Source organism: Podarcis cretensis, assembly GCF_951804945.1.
Source record: "Podarcis cretensis genome assembly, chromosome: 4".
Lineage (NCBI taxonomy): Eukaryota > Metazoa > Chordata > Lepidosauria > Squamata > Lacertidae > Podarcis > Podarcis cretensis.
This window is the reverse complement of record NC_137173.1, coordinates 48,884,488-48,893,000: the sequence shown is the minus strand read 5'-3', so window position 1 is coordinate 48,893,000 and position 8,513 is coordinate 48,884,488. Positions and strand designations below refer to the sequence as shown.

Genomic DNA, 8,513 nt, shown 5'->3' with positions numbered 1-8,513 from the left:
ACCATGTTTTTATATAAATACATAGAGTTGTAGTCAATGCTGCGCATGCGCCAAGTTCCACTCATGTAACAGAACTTTCCCTTCCTCTCCTCTCCCTGGATGCCCTCCAAATCTGCTCTGGAGTCTGCCAACCCTCTGGAGCAGATTTAAGGAGGAAAGGAGTGGGAAGTTCTGTTGCGCACTCACAAATCTATTCCACAAGCAGAATGGCAGAATTAGAAACAACCCTTAATTATACAGAAGATGTTTGTATAATCATATGAACATAAACAAACCGACAAGCAATTGGCACACAACTCACCAGAAGCATCGGAAGGCCCAAACCAATGAGATGATCAGCATGTGCTGCAGAGGTAGGCAGGGGCCAACCCAAGGCATTTTGTGGCCTGAAATGAAGGAGAAGATAGTCCTCCTTTCATATTCAGAAACTAACTGGACTGGCAGCTGAATCATACTTCAAAACTGGTGACAGGACAGTATCCTGCATTGCACCTAAGGTCAACAGTTTTAGGAGACAAATGGCAGTCCACATAGAGCACACTGCTCTGTCCTCCAACACTTTGCTGCTGCTCCTCAGCATCCACTGAGGCAGAGGCCTCACTGTAATAGGAAAGCCATCCCCTGAAGGTAGTTATAGGTGTCATTCAAAGAGCAACAGTGGAAGGAAGCCAGGTTCATTTTATGAAGATCAAAAGGATCATGTTGGCACCTTTTTTTAAAAAAGTATATCTCTATACACTTTAAATTACGGCTTCAAGAAGCAACACAGTTATACATGTTGCAGGCATCTTTCTCCAACATTTCCTCCAGGATATTGTCATTTGTAGAGTTAGGAAAACATGGACAAATGACAACAAAAGATCGCACGCATTATCACTGTAAACAAAAAGAAAGCCTGTTTTACACATCGTCAAGGCTCAGCACCGAGGAACACACTGGGATGCGTTAGTCCGAGTAAGAACTTGTTAGGAAAGGTCCCAGTCCATAAGGAAGCCATTTATTGCCCCTACATAGAAACGTAGAAAGCAACCTTATACTGTCAGACAATTTGCCTATCTAGTTCAGCACTGATTGGAAGTAGGCTGTGTCCAGGGTTTCTTTTAACTTTGCCTGGAAGCATGCGCTGTACCATTGAGCTACAACCCATCCCCTTCCTGTTCTTGAGGGGCCAGTGGTCTGCCTGGATGGGCAGGGCCAGTCCAGAGGCCAATAATCCTTCACTTCCAGAAAAATGTTCCATGTTCATCCCATGAGGCAGCCTTACATGAAACCAAAGGGAGTGTAATTCTAGTCATGGCAATTCATTTTGCTTATATCCTTTGTCTCTCCCTCTGATATTTCTCCCACTTAGGTTGTGAATCTGACTATACGAATCAGCTTTCATGTTCTTTATGTTACTCTGTAATAAACCCTGTGCACTGATGATTCTATGGTAATAAGGCGTTTTACCCCTCCCTTGCACTGGTTTTAAATATATCCTTGCTCAGGAATGTGAATGTTAAGCAACTCTTTATGGATTTGCATATGCTAACTTTAGGGATTTAAGGTGTGTTAAGACATGCCTCAGACATCAGTGTCAGCTAGCTGATGGAAGCCCTTACGTATGTTTTCATTTGTTTACTGACCTGGATGATGGAGATCTGACAGCTGGCTTATTGCTGACAACACAGTAATTCATTCTCTACTTTGAGAGGTTTCCAGCACTGCTGCTTGTCTATTCTGAATTAATCTCCCTTAATGAAGCTTATATTTTCTTTCTAATTTGCCCCTGGCAAATTAGTCTTTGTTTCATAAGCCTAGTAAAATGTGAAGTTCTTTGTGAGTATCATATATATTAATTCAGTTCTGTAGAACAGACAAACGGGTGATGATTAATGTTTTGTTTTTGGTTCAGGGTCATTGTGGCTTTTCATGAAATCCATTCTATTGCTACAAGTACTTCTTCTCCATATGGATCAAGATCAGATGTCAAATGGCTCCTTATTGAACCACATGGCTTATCACATAGAAGTGCTGACTATGACAGAAGTGTACCAGGGCGGAAAATATAGTATGATGGTTTATTTAAAATTATACCATGTTTTTCCTGAAAATAATTATTGTTTTCTGCCCCCACTGCAGAGAAAAAAGCCTTGGGGTTATTCTGAGTATTTATGTACAGCTCTGATGAGTCATAACCATAAGATTAGAAATTATTATGCAAAGTATTCTTGAATCAGCCACAACTCTTCAAAAATAATAATTATGACATTAAGAATCAAGCTAGCAGAAAATAGCAGAGAGTTATCTGAAATAATGTTAGATTAGTTCTAAAGAGGTACCTTTCTTTGTACAATTCCAAAGAAGTCATCTTATGGAACTTTAAAAACAGCTTTATTGTGAGAGAAGCTTTCATGGACAAGATGCATGAGGTGATAGACTCAGTTTGCAGATACATATATCTGCAAACACAGCTGTCTGGGTACAAATGAAAACATTGTGAACAGTGAGGTTAATAGCCCATGAACTGCAAACAATACTCTGATATTTTTTTATGAACAACTCAATGTCCTAAGAAAACCAAATTTGTGTGAGCTGAAAAAAGAAATAGTTTTGTCTTCTTCTAAATCCATGTACTGGGAATGATGCCAGATACTTTTCTTGGAACAAGGATTTTTCTCAGACAGAGCTTTGAAATCAGTTGGTGTGATGAGGCAGCACTGCTCACTTGACTGTCGTTGTGTTGCTGCTGCTTACCAGATGATGAAGAAGAAGGGGTGAGGTAGCACAAGTTTGGCATGGTGCCATTGCACTTGCAGTTGGGAGGACTGGATTGACTTACCAGTATATTTGCCCTGCTCCAGTCTCAGCACTGCTTCACCCATCCCCCTCTACCTCCTGATAAGCAGTAGTAACACGATCAGCTGGAGGTCCGGTGAGGAGCAGCACCCTACCATGCTGCCTGCTTCTGTTGGGAAGTGAGGTCTTCATCCTGTGCAATTTATTGACGTGGTTTCCACATAACAATAGACCATGCTTTAAAACAAATGATAGTTATGCTAGCTGACTTCATACTCTATATTGTTTGAAGTTGGTTTCTTTAGTAATAAAAAATAAATGCTTTGTTCTAAACCAGGTTACCTGGTTCATATGTAATACTAAGCCAATATTCATTAAAAGTGAAACTAAACTCAGCAGGAATCCTCCCAGCTGTGTGAAAGGAGAAGAGGGAAGGAGGGGACATGACAGACAGAGGCTTCTCTTGAGCTTCTGGAAGCTCACCATTATATCTCCAAACCATTGCTTAATGTTACATGTGAATGCAATCACTGGCTGTTGAAGTTGTAATGATGAATTGATATTAATTTGTCTCAAGTTGCACAAACCTGTGTACTTAACTCTGTCAGCCACAGATCCATTCTTTACCATCACTCACTTTATGTATTTATTTGTTTATTGTCCAGCTTTTTTTCTGATTGGGACTCAAGATGCCTTACAAATAAGGTATTCACCTGTCGAGGGAGGGACAACAAGGTGGGACCCAGTCTCGCTTCTCTAGGGAGCGAGTTTCGAAGTCTGGGAGCAGCCACTGAGAAGGCCCTCTCCCATGTCCCTACCAAGTGTGCCAGTGAGGCTGGCAGAACCTAGAGAAGGACCTTCCCCAAATATCTCAAAGTCTAAGCAGGTTCATATGAGGGAATACGGCCCTTCAGATAACTTGACCTGAGCCAAAATGAATGCAGATTGTTATAAGGTGTGTGATATTTGTTGTATATGTTGCTGTTTCTTCAGCTTGTTAATCACCTTGCATATAGTAATATAGAAAGGCGGTATACAAATTAAAAGTGAAATGAAAAATTGAACGGAAATTTATAGGTCATAACCAGCACTTTGAATTGCACTAGTAGCCATTCACATGGCTATCAATTGAATCCAAAAAGAAAATAAAGTGGTTTTTAAAGAGGGGGAGAAAAGCTTACTTAAAACCAATGCCAGAATTTTCAAACTCAGAAAGACACATCTTAATTTAAAGTGATGCAGTTTAAATGCCTAATTAATGTCTAATAATTGCTGCTGCTAAGGAAATGACAGTTGCCAAATTCAACAGTGATCACACTTACTAAGCAATTGGATTTTTTCTGAAATACGAATAATAATAATAATAATAATAATAATTTATAATTTGTACCCCTCCCATCTGGCTGGGTTTCCCCAGCCACTCTGGGCGGCTTCCAACAAAGATTAAAAATACATTAAAATGTCACACATTAAAAACTTCCCTAAACAGGGCTGCCTTTAGATGTCTTCTAAATGTCAGGTAGTTGTTTATCTCTTTGACATCTGATGGGAGAGCGTTCCACAGGGTGGGCACCACTACCGAGAAGGCCTTCTGCATGGTTCCCTGTAGCTTTGCTTCTCGCAGTGAGGGAACCGCCAGAAGGCTCTCGGCGCTGGACCTCAGTGTCCAGGCAGAACAATGGGGTGGAGACTGATATTGCATATTATGTATACTGTTAGGAAGGATGGATAATTCACGGTATTTCTGCATCAGAATAGTGAGAGAAGGAAACAGTGGTAGCAGAGCTGGGTGCATTGAGCTGAAGGGTCACCAAGCTGTTTATTGAGTGTACTGCTAGCAGTGAGACAGATGGAAAAAGCAGCAAGTTCACCACCCTGCAAAATTCTACGGTTTCTTTCATCTGCACAAACTAATTTCAATGAGGTCCAAAGTAATTACAGTGGTACCTCGGGTTAAGTACTTAATTCGTTCCGGAGTTCTGTTCTTAACCTGAAACTGTTCTTAACCTGAAGCACCACTTTAGCTAATGGGGCCTCCTGCTGCTGCTGCGCCGCTGGAGCACGATTTCTGTTCTCATCCTGAAGCAAAGTTCTTAACCTGAAGCACTATTTCTGGGTTAGTGGAGTGTATAACCTGAAGCGTATGTAACCTGAGGTACCACTGTAAAGCTAGAATGTTTCAGATAAGTGTAGAATTCTGTAACTTCAAAGCTCTATAGTTTCAGTCAACCTACTATTTCATATCTGTATCAAGACAACAAATGGGGTGGGATTTTCCATTCTCTGTGGAGAGACTGAAATGGTGTATAGTGTGTTGAATGGATTCTTTACATTTAATCATGCACCACAGCAGTGGAAAATCACTGCTTGCAGCTGGATAATGGTGAAGGGGGGCATTGAGAGCTGATTTGTGTTTTTCATTATTATTTCAAAGGGTTGGCTGTTATTATAAAGGGCTCTCTTGAAGACTAACAGATTTATTGTGCCCTTCCCCTTTTGGACTACAGTCCACCATTAGCTACATGAAGTGTAATTTTCCATTGGTTGATATTTAGATCTACATGGTTAGCGAGAACAGGATTTTACACAGTGGTGCAAAACAGCATGTGGTGAATTTCTGGATATAAAGGAAACTTCAGTGACAGGACCAATGTATACAATTAGCAGAATCAGGAACGAGCTTTTACGACATGGTATTACATTAGGCTCTAAATAGGGGAAAGGATTTTACAGATCTGAATTTCTGGTTGATACCTCCCAGAACAGGCAAGCCTTCTACAATTATTTCTGCACACCTGAGCTGTAGTTTGTTGGCTCCCATCCAGTCTATCTCTCATTCTTTGGACTTACATGGGTTCACCAGAATCTAATGAAAAAGAGAAGTGATCGGAATATACCTGGCCATGGGACAAATATGTAGCTATATCTTGGGAATGGGAAAGCAAGGCAATAGATGGGAACAGAAGTTTGAGATATATAGTGCCATCAGGGGAGACACACGTAAGCAAAATCATTTTTGCTATTGGAACAACTACTGACACTAGTCAGATGGTTCTAAACAGTATTGAATAACCTACTTTGTGCTTCCTGTTAGTGGGTATCAGGTTGGTGACCACAAACCAGGTTTTCTACTAACAAAACCTGGAGACAGTGTTTTATTTAATATAAAATCTTTCAGATGTACCATAGTTGCCTTGGTATTTCCTTTTTAATGCTCAGATACAGTGGGTTTTACAATCTAATACAACCAGGGAACAGATCATTGAAGCATATGCAAAAAGTAACATCCAGTCGAGGGGTATTAAGCATTAATCTCCAGCATAAGCAGTTTCTGAGCAATAGGGTCAAATCTGTCTCTCAGTAAATTTGGAGGAGGACTTCTGAAATCAATAATGTCAATTCAGTTTGTGTGCAGTATCTCTGATTGAAGGTGCGCAGCCATTATTTGTAAATGATTTGGAAGATTCCCTTAGGAAGCATATTGATTTAACAATAATTGAACCCATTTTCTACATGGGCACTGTTGGTGAAATATGGCAGCCAGGAAGTAAACCCCACTGTATTTAATGGAACTTGTTTGTGCAAAGGTCTGACTTGAAGAGATCGAGATTCTGACTGTTAATAACAGTGGTTTTGACATCTACAGTGGTACCTCGGGATGCAAACAGGATCCGTTCTGGAGCCCCATTCACATCCTGAACAGAATGTAAGATGCGACAGCGCATCTGTGTGTGGGCAGGTCATGTTTCGCTGCTTCCACGCATGCGTGTGACGTTATTTTGACCGTCTGCGCATGTGTGAGCAGCGAAACCAGGAAGTAACACGCTCCATTACTTCCAGGTCGTTGCGGAGCGCAACCCGAAAGCACTCAACCTGAAGCATATTTATCCCGATGTATGACTGTATAATGAAACCAGCTTACTAGCAGAGAGCTGAAAAAGGATACTGTAATGGAAGCTGGGAAATTATCCTTCTGGGAAGAGGTTGGAGACCATCTTGGCTATGAGTCCTGAGAGAACTCCTTCCTGTCTTGCACGCCTTTTTCCATCTGGCTGAAGGATGGGGCCCTGACTGACTCCAGCTTCAAAATATTAGGTTGAGGTATTGTTGGCGGGTTAACTGTTTTTCATTTGTGTGAATTGTTGTTGTTTTTACTGAGGAAGGAGAGATTTGTCTGGGAGGAGAGAAGCTGGGGATAATAGGGCATGCAATTGCAATAGTTCAAAGTAAGGAGAGGTATGGTGTGACAGGTGGGGCAGGCCAGGTAAGAGACATACAGCACAGGCAGGCAGTGACTGCTGTGTGCCAGCTCCTCCTCCAACCTGGGGAATTGTGGTTGTCCTATCAGGCAACCCTCAGGTCTGTGGTTGTTGCTGCTGAATGATAGATCAGCTCTGAATAAGACATTGCTCATCTGATTGTGTATGAGGAGGCCAATCTGGTCTGCTTCTCTGAGACCTGGGTGCATGAGCTGGGTGGAATTGGTCTCACCTAGCTGTGCCCACCTGGTACTTGGTGCAGATCAGGGCAGAAGGTTAGGGATTCTGCTGGTTCACCACTTGCCTTGCTACCTACGTGAGCTGACAGAGCTGGTCTTGGAGGCTATGTTGAGGACTCCCAGACTCCTGGTTTTGCGAGACATCAACATCCATGCTTTGAGGTGGACACAGGACTTCATGGCTGTCATTATGACATGGGGCTGTCCCAACATGTCAATGGTCCAACATATGTGGCAGGCCACATTCTGGACCATGTTTTCTTGACTGGGCAGGAAGAGGATCTGGAAGCAGAGGACGTTGACATCAATCCCTTGTTATGGTCAGATCACTTCTTGTTGAGATGTAGGCTTTCAGCACCTTTCAGCTTCCATCTGTGGCTCCTAGAAGCTATCAGCTTGTGACAGGAACCACACCTCAGGAATGGCTTCATCTGGCCAGCTAAACAAGGTGAGGGTAGCCCATGGGTCTCAAACCCTCAGTGAGTTAAGGACTTCCCATGCATGTGAAGATAGGCTCTGGCAGATTGAGCGGACGAGACCAATAGTGGGTCCAACAGTTAAGAATGTGGTTCCTTCACATGCTGTAGAGGGAGGTAAGGGGCTTGTCAACCTGGGAAGGTAGCCCATCTGGAAGGAAAACTCTGATCCTAAGCCTCTGCTGCCTTGTGGGACATCTTTGGGAGAAGAAAAGCCTAAGAAGTAAAACCAACAATAATCCAGACTGGAGTCCCTAAAACGGATGGATGGTGCTTCATTTGCCAGCAATTTCTGCAGTCAAGCTGGTGCCAAACGTATTGCTCTGCTTTCCTTTCAACCACATCAGTGAGACGGGGGTGGGGGGTGGAGGTCTTGTCTGGCAGCCCAGGATCTCCATACACATTGCTTTGATTTGCTCCCCAGGGAGGTCACTTCAATGCTGCTTACCCAGCAGTTTGACTTCACCCTCCACTCCATTGTCTCTCGAGACAGACAGATGCCAACAATCCAATGTGGCACAAATCACAATGTTTTTAATGTTTGGTATAATGCACAGTACACTGTTGACACCCAATAAATATTAATTATAACACATGTGTACTCTATTATTCTATGTGGACCAGCTGGAAAATATTTGCCTTCATTTTCATGGCTTAAAAGAAGCAATACAATAAAAGAGGGAGAGTGGAGGCATGTTATCTTTCTCTTAGAGCTTTGTAGAGGATTAAAATGCACGACTGCTGAAATTTTAGAACATACG

At 42.3% G+C, this 8,513-nt stretch overlaps 1 long non-coding RNA gene across 2 annotated transcripts; it reads right to left on the bottom strand.

Annotated features, from left to right (window-relative positions):
• Window positions 1–301: 301 nt before the first annotated feature.
• Window positions 302–7,416, bottom strand: LOC307213870. 2 transcript variants are annotated; one of them, XR_013837761.1, is made up of 4 exons: window positions 7,284–7,416; window positions 5,574–5,644; window positions 2,322–2,457; window positions 302–386 (listed from the first exon to the last, which is right to left on the bottom strand). It is a non-coding gene; the product is annotated as an uncharacterized lncRNA (long non-coding RNA). The 2 variants fall into 2 exon arrangements; XR_013837762.1 differs by having other exon boundaries at window positions 2,322–2,453.
• Between the last annotated feature and the right edge of the window lie 1,097 nt (window positions 7,417–8,513).